General features: G+C 35.8%; 1 protein-coding gene across 2 annotated transcripts in view; it reads right to left on the bottom strand.

Moving 5' to 3' along the window:
- SOX6 (SRY-box transcription factor 6) overlaps positions 1-13,512 on the bottom strand; it is a 489,234-nt gene that overhangs the window by 14,567 nt on the left and 461,155 nt on the right. The gene's annotated exons all lie outside the window — the stretch shown is intronic.

The following is a 13,512-nucleotide window of genomic DNA, read 5'->3' as shown; positions in this document are numbered from 1 at the left end:
TGTGATTCCTCCCTTCAAAACAAGCTCTTACCTATCATTTTAGCCTCATTTGCCAAAAATTGCAGCTACTTCAAACTATCTCTTCACCTCAAATAGAATTCTCTTTCACAATATTATGCCCCTTCCAGCACTCCTCTCACTTACTGCCTGGAAACCCTTTCTACTCCTTCACTACGTCCCAGTAAGTCCCACTCATCCTTCAAGACCTAGTCAAATGTGGTGTGTTTCATGAATTAGTTAATTCAATAAAAAATATTAATTGAGTGATTACTATGAGTTAGGCATTATGCCAGGGGTCAAGGATGCAAAGGTAAGTAAAACAATCCCTGCATTTAAGGAGTGCACAGATCAGAGGGGATACAGACCCCAGGCAATTATAATAGTGTATGATAAATGCTGTAATACTGAAGTACACAGGGTGCCAGAAGGGCATCAGACAAGACAGTCAGTTAATGCATCGTAGGAAAGGTGATGTCTAAGCTCTCTCATGGAGGATGAGTAAAAATTATCACGTGAATAGGGGAAGGCTGTAAAGACAGATGGGAAGGGTAATTCAGGCCATTGGAACAGCATTTACAATGATGTTCCCCAGGCTGCATTCATTCCTCTCTCTTTTATGCTACGTGAAATTACTTGTTTATGTGACTATCCCTCTCTAATCTTCCCACTCTATCCCCAGGAATATGAAACCCCTAAAGTTGGTGTTTATGTTTTACTCATTCTTGTATCCCCAGGATTTCCCACATAGTAGATATTCAATAAATATTCATTAAGTAAAAGATTGGTTTTCAACTTCTATGCAAACTAGTAGACTCAAAGGCATTTATTTCCAGGGTCCTGATATAGTTGTCTGCTGTTTAAGAGTAGTTCCTTAACATTCCCCTATGAAACTCTATCTAAATCTCTGATATTTTAGAGTTTCTGAAGAGGTGACTCTAGCTAGTAACATACTATATTGAAAGCTCCTTGAATATAAGGCAAGAACTGGCTAGTTCAACTGCTGTATTCCTAGGTTCTAGTGAAGCACTTGGCAGATAGAGATTTAATTAGTAAAATGTATTAAATTAATGAATGAGTAAATGAATAAATGAATGAACATAGCTCTTGCTTGTTTTCATGAATCCTACTAGCGTGACACACTGATATACACATTTGCAATGTGGCATCTACTAAATATCCCCCTATAGGTTGAAAACTTCTATAGTTTAAGGTAAAGTGGTTCAACTGATGGCCTCAGCCAGATTTTCTGCTGCATAAACAGGAAAGCCAACTCCCAAAAGTTTAGAAGCAAAATATACATTAAAACCAACATTTCCACTTTCTGGAAAAAGTAAAGCCTTTCAGCTCATTGGAGTGATTATACAGGAACAACATGACCCAATCAATCTCTGGCCCTTCTACTCTATTTCTAGATACCTTGATTAAGTAGAAATTTGTTTGTGTCAGAGCTAGTAATAAATTAGAACATTAAAGTGCACTATTATTTGACAAATATGATCATCATTTATAGCAAACAAAAGATAGGATAAAAGGGCCCAACTGGCTAATATTATCAATTCTTTTCTGAACATGAAAGAGGGCAGAGGGGCCACTTTTTGAAGACCAGGCAAAAATAATATATTTTATAAACAGCCCTTCTTTTAGGCCCACTAGACAGAATGATCCCTTACATGAAAAGTCTCAGATCCCAAGATGCATAACTAATCTGCTACCTTTTTGCCACCGTACCCACAGTACATTAATTTCATTTAAAATGCACTGACCATACAGGATAAATTGATTTCACTTTATATGGGTTTGACAGCCATGTTTATTGTGCAGTGAAATGTAGTGTAGCTTCCAGCTGACAATATCCATCAACACAGGGCAATATGCTGACTGCTGGGCCAGATGAAGGCATACATTACTCTGGAAGTGAAACACTCATTCAGATACGACAGTGTCTTCTCCTGAGGATCACCATGGTAATTTATGATGCCCTCAGTGCCATTACTTTACAACTGACATGGATTCAGCAATTTATATACTTGCATGCATACACATAAAAGGAGACAGGCTTTTGGAGAATGTCAGATGCAAAAACATTTCAATAGTATTCTAAGTTAACTACTATGCCACAGGTGACTAACATTTGAGATTTGCTTTTACTGTCATAGCTTTCTCTCCATCTCTAGCAAAACCAAATAGTCAGCTTCCATTTATTTATTCATTTAAAAGATGTGTTTCATTGTGAATGGGAAGTTTACTCTCCTGTGGACTGATAGAAATCAGGGGGGATTTTTAGATTCAACTCTCAGTAGATCCTTTACTACATACCAATTGATTCTCCCAGACATGCCATACATATGCCCAATCTCTCTCCCTCATTCCATACCTCATTCTTAACAAATACTTCCTACTCATTTCTACTGTATTAAATTCTACTCTTTTTTCAAGGAACAGAGGTCAGGTCTCACCCTACCAACTACCCTACATCAACCTTGCTCCTTTCTCCCATAGTACATGTTGTCTACATGACACTGACATTGAATTAATTACACAGCAGATACCTAGTACTCACCGTAAATGCTCCCATAAATTTAGAAACTCAAGCATAATACAAAGTATAAAAATGTGAATTAAGAAATGGAAAATAGAAAGTGCTCCAAGGTATGTGTGCATCCCTTTTATCTTGCCTCTCTCCTCTCTTCCAAGGAAAGTCAAGTGAAAAGTGAATGAAGACCTCCTGAGCTAAACTAGGAATGTTATGTCAATGAACCAAGGTTTGAGAAGAGACGTATCCAGGGAGAGCAAGGTTTGAAACCACTTTTATACTGGACCTGATATCTGATCAGAGTCAGAATTTTAAGAAAGTATGAAGAGAGCACACAAAGCCAAAGGAATATTTAGAAAGTGCTCCTTAACTTCCCTAAACTTTGCTTCATGAAACAAAATAGTTATACACACTGGATATGTGTGTATAAATTCTGAAATTTTAAAATAAAGATTGTATGTTACATAAACCATTTTTATTTTATTTTATTTTTTAATTTTTTTTTATTTTTGAGAGAGAGAGACAGCATGAGCAGGGGAGGGTCAGAGAGAGAGGGAAACACAGAATCTCAAACAGGCTCCAGGCCCTGAGCTGGCTGTCAGCACAGAGCCCAATGCGGGGCTCGAACCCACGAACCGTGAGATCATGACCTGAGCTGAAGTTGGACACTTAACCGACTAAGCCACCCAGGTGCCCCGAACCTTTTTAAACACATAAGGAAAATTCTACGGAATACTATAGAATTGTTTTCAAAACGTGTGCTATTATTAGTCTGAACATTGAAGCCTAAAGTCCACTTGTTACAATTAAAATCTACATATCAAGTGTAACTTCAAACTGCTTCATTCAATTTTCAAAATAACACCAAGCTAAGAAAGAAAGAAAGAAAGAGCACTTCATTCTAAAATAGCCAATGCTAGGACACCTGGGTGGTTCAGTCGGTTAAGCATCTGACTCTTGATTTGGGCTCAGGTCACGATCTCACAGTTTGTGAGACTGAGCGCTGTGTCGGGCTCTGTGCTGAGTGTGGAGCCTGCTTGACCTTTTCTCTCTGCCTTTCTCTCTGCTCCTTCCCCGTTGCATTCTCTCCTCTCTCTCTCTCTCTGTCTCTCTCTCTCTCTCTCTCTCAATAAACAAACAAACAAAAAAACTTTAAAAATAAATAAATAAGGAGCTCCTGGGTGGCTCAGTCTGTTTAGTGTCCAACTTCAGCTTAGGTCACAATCTCACGGTTCATGAGTTCTAGCCCCACATCTGGCTCTGTGAGGACAGCTCAGCGCCTGCAGTCTGCGTCAAATTCTTTGTCTCCCTCCTTCTGCTTTTCCCCCACTTGCACTCTGTCTCTCTCTCAAAAATAAACATAAATAAACAAATAAGCCAATGCTTTCTGTCAGAATCCAGAATGGTCCTAGAGAATGTCTCACAATTCTATGATAGGGCATCTTTTTCTTTTAAGATCAGAGGAATCATTTGTGAGTTCAATGTTCATGATATATCTCCTCATGAAAAGCAGTTAGAGAAAGCCTAGACCATAAGCTACATACCTAGAGACTACTACTTTCAGGCTGACCTAAGTGTCTTTAGTTAAAAGCAACAGCAATTATAAATGACAGGTACTGAAAGGCCAGGAGGTCAATACCACCACACTAGGCACCATGGGAAAGAACTGTTCACTGTACTCCAGAAATTCCTGCTCTCTTCAACTTTCCCAGGGGGCTTGTTTGATTAATTCATCCTTTGTCTCCCATATCATAGTTCGGTTAAAGGCAAAATTTCAGTTAGACAAAGAAAGATAGTCTATGGGGAGAAAATAGAAATTGCCAAGGCAAAGATTTCCTTAGGAATCTGTGATTTAAATGATTTAAAATGAAGACAGAAAGTTGAGTTTTTCCAGGTGGGCTGGAAAGTAGGCCAGTGTAACCATCATAGCCTATGGAAATGGTCCTAAACTAATCCTAGAGAGGCCCCCTTCCTGGGTAAATTCCAAGGGTTATGTGAGTGAATGAGTAAGTGGTAAGTGTTTGCTATGTGTGTTCTTCCCTAAGGAAGAACTTTGGCTAATTCTGTAATGTGCCTCACAATCATTTATCTATGCATTAATTCAGCTAACACTTCTGACAAATTTCAGACAGACCCAACACTGTGATTGGGTATACAAAGAATGATAACACATGTGCCTTTTTTTTTAAAGGGATTTGGTCCAGTTAGGGAAACAGATACATAAATAGAAAATTATGAAACAGTATAAGTGCCAACAAAGGTAATTTAAACATACTATGAAAGCAGAGAAGAGGAGCTATTAATGTTGTTGGAATGAACAGAGATGAATTATCAGGGAGGCTTCAGAGATGCAGTGGGGTTGAGCAGCATCTTAAAAATTTACCAGCAGGTATGGGTGTGAAAGTATTCTAGGCTGGAAAATCAGTGTGAATAAAGATACAGAAATATAACAAAATGGTGGTAGAGTTTTAGGGAATAAAAAGAAGCTGACTCTGGCTTAGGCTTATAGAAGAAAATAAGGGAGTAGGAAAGATGAGATTAGAGAAGTTAAGTAGAGGACAGATTGCTAAGTACCTTGAATGTCAAGCCATGAAGTCTTCAAAGTTTTTAAGTGGGATAGTGACATAAACAAATATATTCAAGAAGACATCAAAATGGAAACTAAATGAGAAATTACCTCTGAATAATCTCAATGATTACTAATTAATGGATAATAAATCTATAATTTAAAATATGCAATATGCTATATATAGTAAAGAATTACTAGTTGTGCAAAAACTAAACTAAACTATGGCCCATAGATAATAACAACCAAACAAAACAGAACAAATAAAACCTCAACAGAAGGAGAAACTGAGATGACTCACACAATGTAATTAGCCAACAAGAGCTTTAAAGTAACCTTATTAATATGTTTGAGAACTTTAAAGAAAAGATTGTCATAATGAATACATAGACAGGGTCAGGGGATGCTCTGCAGGGAAATGAAACTTTAAAGAGAAATGGAAATTCTAGAACTGAAAAGTACATTTGAGATGAAAATTCATTGATTGGATTTCACACAAGTTTGGAGTACAGATAAAGGGTCAGTGAACTTGAAAATACAACAAAAGAGGGGTGCCTGGGTTAAGCATCCAACTTCGGCTTGGGTCATGATCTCACAGCTGGTGAGTCTGAGCCCCACATCGGGCTCTTAGCTGACAGCCTGGAGCCTGCTTTAGGTTCTGTGTCTCCCTCTCTCTCTTCCTCTCCCTTGCTCATGCTCTGTCCCTCTCAAAACTAAATAAACATTAAAAAAAAAAAAAGAAAATGCATCAAAAGAAATTATCTGGTCTCAAAATCAAAAAGGATAAAAAAATCTAAAAACATAAACAGAGACTCAGGAATATGTAGAACAATATTAAGAGTCCTAGAATATGTGTAATTGAAGTTCCAGGAAGAAAAGGGAGAATCATGATTGAAAAATATTTGAAGAAACACTGGTTGAAAATTATCTGAATCTGATGAGAATCATCAATTTACAGGTTCAAGACATTCAGGTAAATGCAGGTAGAATAAATACAAAGAAAGCCATACTCAGACGCTAGTCAAAATGCTGAAAACCAAAGACAAAGGGAAAATTTCAGAGAGACAGGGAACATTACATAAAAAGTAACAACAATATAAATGATCACTAATTATTCATAAGAAACAATGAAGGCTAGAAGGCTATAGAACATCTTTAGAATGCTAAAATTAAATAAGCCGATTCAGAGAGTGCTCAAATTCAGAGTATATGCTCCAAAAACGAATATGAAATACATTTTCAGATACATAAAAGCTGAAAAATTGTATTACTTGCAGACTCATACCAAAAGAAATACTCAAAAAAATCATTCAAGATGAAGAGAAATAACATCTAACAGAAACTTAGATATACATGAAGAAAGGAAGACATCAGCAATGATAAATGTGGTTAAAGAAAACAAAAGCAAAAAATCCCTTGTCGTTTTCTTCTCTGGATTTCATTAATAAATAGCTGATTTTGTATATCTTTTTCAAAGACAAGGGGCTATTTAATATAAAATATAACACTGTACTGTGGGACCTAGAATAAGAAGAGGTAAAATGTGAGAACAATGGCACATTAGCACAAAGGATAAGGTACTAACTGGTATTAAATTGTTAACAGTTTCTTTATTTTATGAAAAGTGGTATAATTTTAACTGTAGGAAGACTCAATTAAGGATTCATAGAAATCTGTAGAAACAACTACTAAGCAAAATAGAAAAAGGTATAGCTAAAATGCCAGTAGTATAATTCAAATGGAAGACTGAAAAAGGACTCAAAAGGAGACAGTAAAAAGATCTTGGTTGCCATGGATCAGGGAAGGAGGGATGAAGAGACAAGACACAGAGGATTTTTTAGGGCAGTGAAAATGTTCTGTATGATACCTAATGATGGATATATACTACTATACATTTGTCTAAATGTATAGTGTCCAGAGAATATACAATACTTAGAGTAAACACTAAGGTAAACTATGGACTTTGGGTCATTATGATATGTCAAGATAGGTTCAGCCACTGTAACAAATGTGCCACTCTGATGGGGTATGCTGACAAAGGGAAAGCCATGCATGTGTGGGGAAAGGGCAAAATCTGTGTCTTCCCCTCAATTTTACTGCGAATCTTACACTACCACAGAGAAATAAAACTGTAGTAATAACAACAACAACAATAATAGGATTCAGTTAACTCAGAAGAAAGAAAGGACAGAAAGGCAAAAACTGAGGGAGCAAACAGAAGAAAAAATAGCAAATTGTAAGACATAAGCCCATCAAATTCAATAATCACCTTAAATATAAATAAATGGAATAATTCAACTAAAATCACACATTTCAGAATGGATAAAGAGTTGAAATCAATGAAATACAAAACAGATACAATAAAGACAATTCACAAAGCCAAGGATTTGTAATTCAAAAAAATCAATAAAATTGATAAACCCCTAGTAAGACTGATCAACAAAGTAAGAAAACAAAAATACCACTATTTGGATTGAAAGGGGAGATTTTACTATAGATACTACTCACATTAAGAGAATAATAAAAGACTATTGTAAATAACTTAATGCCAATAAACTTGAAAACTTAGATAAAATGAATAAATTCTTGAAAGACCCACACTAGTAAAATTCACTTAAGAACAAGTAGAAAACCTAAATACTCATATAGCTAATAAAGAAATTATATTTATAACCAAAAACCTTCTCAAGAATAAAAATCCAGGCCTAATGGTTTCACTGCTAATTCTTTCAAACATTTAAGGAAAAATTAATTTTATACAAGTAAGTTAAGTAGAGGTAGAAAGAGTTGTCCCCTAATTTATTTTATGAGGTAACATCATACCCCGACAAAGATTTGAACATAAATGCAAAAATTCTTAATAAAATACTAGCAAATTAAATCTAGCAATATGTAAAAGAGATAATAAATTATGATTAAGTAGAATTCATGATGATCACAATAGACTCAGAAACTGATTTTAACAAAATTCAATACCCACTCATGTTAAAACCTTTCAGGAAACTAGTAATAGAAGAGAACCTCCTCTAAGGGACATAGAAGAAGAATGTGTAGGACATCATAGTTATGCCTCCAAGAGTGAAGAACAAGGCAAGGGATGTCTACTTCCACCATTGCTTATCAACACACTTCTGCAGGTAAAGAAATAAAAAGCATACAAATTGGAAAATAAGTAATGTTATTTGTATTCATAGATAATATACTTGTTTACATAGAAAATCCTAAGGAATCTGCAAGATAATTACTAAAACTAGTAAGTGAATTTAGCAATACTGCATTATACAATATAAAAGTACAGAAATCAATTGTATTCCTACATACTAGCAGCAAACAACTAGAGAATAATTTTTTAGGGGCTCCCGGGTGGCTCAGCTGGTTAAGCCTCTGACTTTGGCTCAGGCCATGATCTCACATTGGTGGATTCAAGCCCTGCCTCAGGCTCTGTGCTGACAGCTCAGAGCCTGGAGCCTGCTTCGGATTCTGCATCTCCCTGTCTCTCTGCCCCTCCCCCTCTCATGCTCTGTCTCAAAAATAAATAAAACGTTAAAAAACATTTTAAAAAAAGAAAACAATGTTTTAGGTTTTCATTCATAATAACATCAGAAAATAAAACACTTAGAAATAAATTGAACCAAAAAAGTATGCAAAGACCTCTACATTAAAAATAATACATTTCTGAGTTAAAGAAGACCTAAATAAATGGAGGAATATACCATGTTCATAGATCAGAAGAGTCCATATTGTTAAGATGTTAATTCTTTCCAAATTTACCTATATATTCAACCCAATCCCAATAAAAAGTATCTGAAAGACAATTTCTTTTAAAAATTGACAACTTGATTTTAAAGCATACATAAAAAATAAAGCAGTAAGAACAGCCAAAACAAACTTGAAAAAGTTGGAGGTTTCAAACTTTATAAGATTTCAAGATTTATAGTACAAATACTTTGTAACATTTGTAAAATATTAGAGTTAAAAAGACAGCATGGTGTTGCTATAAACATAGACAAACAGATCACTAGAACAGAATTTGAGACCCCAGAATTAAACCTTCACATATATGGTCAATTTTCAATAAAAACTTAGGCTGTTAAAATGGGAAATGATAGTCTTTTCAACAAATAGTACTAAAACAAGTGGATAAATACATGGAAAAAAGTGAACCTTGACCTCTTGACCTCTATCACATACTACTCCTAACAATTAATTTGAAATGAATCATAACAAAACCAAAAGTAAAAGCTCCGAAACAGGCTCCAGGCTCTGAGCTAGCTGTCAGCACAGAGCCCGACGTGGGGCTCAAACCCACGAACTGTGAGATCATGACCTGAGCCGAAGTTGGATGCCTAACCAAGTGAGCCACCCAGGCTCCCCCATAAGAGAATATTTTAGTGGCCTTGGAATAAGCAACAATTCTGAGATACATCATATAAAACACTAAATATACAAGAAAAATGATAAGTTTGACTTTATCAAATTAAGACTCTGCTCATCACAAGTCATTGTTAAAAATATGAAATGTCAAAGCCCAGACTGGGAAGAAATATTCAGAATACACATATCTGACAAGAACTTGTATCAAGAATATATGAAGAACTACTACAGAAAAATAACAATATAATTTAAAAATGGACAAAAGACATGAACATTTTACAAAAGATATAGTTATGGCCAATGAACACATTAGAAGATATTCCATATCATTAGTCATCAGGAAAATACAAATGAAAACCACAATAGACACCACTTTCTACCCACTAGAATGGCATACAACACTAATATTGGCAAACATATGGAGGAACTGGAATTCTAATGTATTGGGATGGTGAAAGTGTCAAATGGTGTAACCATTTTGGAAATGTCTTGGCAGTTTCTTATAAGGTAAAATATATACTTACCAGTGACTCAGGATTTCCACTCCTAGGTACTTACCCAAAACAAATAAAAACTTTGCCCAGAAATAGATTTATGCAAGAATATCATAGCAGTTTTATTCATAATAACCAAGAAATGAAAATAATTGGAAAATGGAAAATTGTGGTATATTCATACAAAGGGATACTATTCAAAATAAAATGGTTTTAACACTTCAGTTTTTAAAAAAGCAAAAACAACCAAAATAAAGTAGAAAAACAAAGAAACAAAAATGATTTTTCCTGAAGGTTTTTTATTTTTTCCTCTGTGGACCTGAGTGTATGGTGTACTCTGGCCACTATGAACTCAAAAAGTTGGCCTCATTTACTAAAATAATAATAATAATAACAATAGTAAGTATATTAAGTAGGACAAAAGGAATCTCAATAAAAAGCGACATAAATATATACCACTGGGTTGCTTGATAATCACAGTATTTTAGGCTACTTCAGAGTATCAACAGAATAGTTGATTTTCTCATGCGGGAGTCTGGAAAGAGTTACATGATACAGTTAATAGTCCCTTATTTGGGTTAATAGAAATAATGATAATGAGTGCATCAGAAACAAAAATACAGAAATGAAGGAATTTTAGAAGGGGGCTTGAAAAATTAGGAAAGATGGAGGGTATTAATTTCATCATGTTTATCCCACCAAATCTTACTATTGTGGAAATCCAACTCACTGTGCTGGCTGACAACTGTCTGTCTATGATTATGGAAGTTCCACTAACTTCACATTCCTGCTTACTGCCAGAAAGTGAACTTACTTTCATTATAAGAAGGCTGCTTGGAATTGAAATTTGATTTCTTCTTACAAAAACAAAACAAAATAAAAGACAAAACAATTTTACTATCCTAGTGGTTTACTTGGCAGGAAAATACATTCCATGGCTGAACAAGAGTCTTAATCATTAGGGAAGTGTTCATCTTCTGAGAAGGGATGCCAGGGGTGAAAACTATGGTGTGTTCTTTGTGTCTTTTGTACAAGATTAGCTAGATAGTTAGCAAAGAAACCTATTAATGGGTGCCATGATTTTAAGAAGGCAAACACAAAATATGGATGCATAGTTCTTCTGAGCTAAAGCCTGGTGTAAAAATAGGAACCAGTGGCGCAGGAACAAAGGATAAATTACCTTTGGTACTTTGATTAAGGTGTTAATTCTTTATTTGTCCAATGAAGGGGAAGTCCATAGGTAAATTTTCATTTCCTTGTTTTCATCTTAAAATTCATTAATCCCACTGAAAACAACTACCTTACTTAATTTGAACCTAAATCTCAAGTAGTGAACTTTATAGTAAGAAATTCACTGAATAAACTAGATAGGTAAGTAGATGACAGATAGACAATAGATGGATAGATAGATAGATAGGAATAATATACACATAATGAAAAAAATCCATTGGGAATTTTGGAAACAGACATTTCACTAGACTAAACTGGAGGTCAGTTTCCAGGATAGGCATATCATGTGTGCTAAGTAGTTTTATATACAATAATATTTACAAAGTGCTTTCAGTAGATACGTTATCTAGATTCTCCTTACAATGCTTTGAAATAAATAGGAGGGTAGATATATTTACCCCACTTTACAGATGAGAAAACCAAGGGGCTCAGAGAGGTTGTATTACCTTTCTCTGAAATAACCTGTTAGTGGTATATTGCTAATAAGGAGCGGAACCAGATCTAGAACCTAGGCCTTCTGACCCTCCATCTAATTCACTTCCCCTACACCAAAGCTACCCCAGTCATTATTCAGTGATCTAAAGTAACTGAATGTCAAAGCCCACCATTTCTTGGCAGGAACATTACTTTCCCCCTGTAAGGATGCCATTTCTCTGCCACAGCTAAGCACATTAGAGGAACCCATTACCAGTTATGAAGTTCATGCCACTGTCTAAGTGGTCTCTGAAATACTGCCCCCCCCCAAAGATGCAAGAGCATGCAAAGAAAGTACGTAGGACTGAAATTACACAGGAATTAAAATGATGCTGAATTAATACATTCCTTAGTTGTGGGATTATGAGTGAGTGTTATCGTGGATAAGGCTTCTATTTTTTTCCTATTGGAAACTCCATTCTCTTTAAAAGATCAACAAGAAGAACCAAAAGGGAATTCCCTAAGGTCAGCTCTGAGGAAACATAAACCTCTAATTCAATAACTCTGCTACTGCTCTGAAAAAAGGCTTTATTATTGCAACATCCATATGGAGCCAATTGGACATTAATGACTAATCAATCCCTCCCCTTTCTATTCTACTTAAAGTGTCACAAACCATGTTTAGATTAGCCCATTTCCTGCTTAGGATTGCTCAAGATGTCTTTTGTTCTTTCAGGACCAGCCTGATGGAGGCAGCTTAAACAAACACACGACCAGAGTGGCGCAGGAGTTATAAAGTGCCATATGTGAATGAACAAAGGGGCTATACTAAAGCCTTTTGTGGTATTTGTTAATGTTTTTCATCTGAGCTTAAAAAGGCTTAATGACTTTGTGGTGAGCTGATGCATGTGGCTCGTGGCTTTGCAAAATGAAGGAAATTCTAACCAGTGATATACCAGTCTGTATTTTCAAGAGTCCCTTGCTTTGAGTTTTGGTGCCCATGTTTACTTTTTGTTTTTTAATTCTCAAGTTATATTTGCTTTCCACAGAGAGCTAAACAGAGCCTTTTATCTTGTTTCAACTATAGGATCCAAGGGCAACTGGGATAACTTATGTGATTCTTTTAACGACTGGAAAGTAGCAAAGAACATCAGATATTCTACTTATTATCTGTTTTCTGTTTGCATGCACAGAAGGAGAGCTTACAAGCTGTTGAGCCCAGGCAAAAAGAAATCATTTAAGTTTGAACCAGAGACCACTGTGGATGAAATAAGACAATAATAGGTTCTGGCTTCCTAAGTTTTCAGGAGCACCAGGCTCAGATTCAAGTAGATTCCCTTGCAGAATACAGAAGCTGGTAAAAAGCTGGTAGACTAAATAATTCATGTTGCTCAGCAGTTTCTGGCTTCATCCAACTTGATACACTACCATAGACTATACATGAAATTAAAGAGCACAAACCAAGATGAAGCAAATTTCAAAATTAGTTAGCAAAGATACTACTAAATCCATCTTCTTGTTTCCATCCTTATCACTGTCTCTGCTGGACTATTATAAATACTAGCCTTCTACCTGATATGTTACTTCCAGCTGTGAGTCTCCAGTCCCCAGTTACATACCATCTCCTAATTTCAGCCTGAGTGTACCATCACAACTGCAATTCTGACCATACTACTCCTATATGTAAAAGCTTTCAATGGCTCCCTAATGCCCCAAAGATGAAGTCCTAGGCTCTCCATGACCTGATGTTCTACCTATGTCTCCAGTTCCATCTTTGACTCCTCTACTTAAAATTTTGTTTGCTTTATAATATAGAACTACTTAGGGTGCCTGGGTGGCTCAGTCAGTTAAGCATCCGACTTCGGCTCAGGTCATGATCTCACGGTTCATGGGTTCAAGCC

The sequence above is a fragment of the Crocuta crocuta genome, unplaced genomic scaffold (assembly GCF_008692635.1).
Source record: "Crocuta crocuta isolate KB4526 unplaced genomic scaffold, BGI_CrCroc_1.0 scaffold233, whole genome shotgun sequence".
Classification (NCBI taxonomy): Eukaryota; Metazoa; Chordata; class Mammalia; order Carnivora; family Hyaenidae; genus Crocuta; species Crocuta crocuta.
The sequence above is the reverse complement of the archived record's forward strand: the minus strand, read 5'-3'. Positions and strand labels throughout refer to the sequence as shown.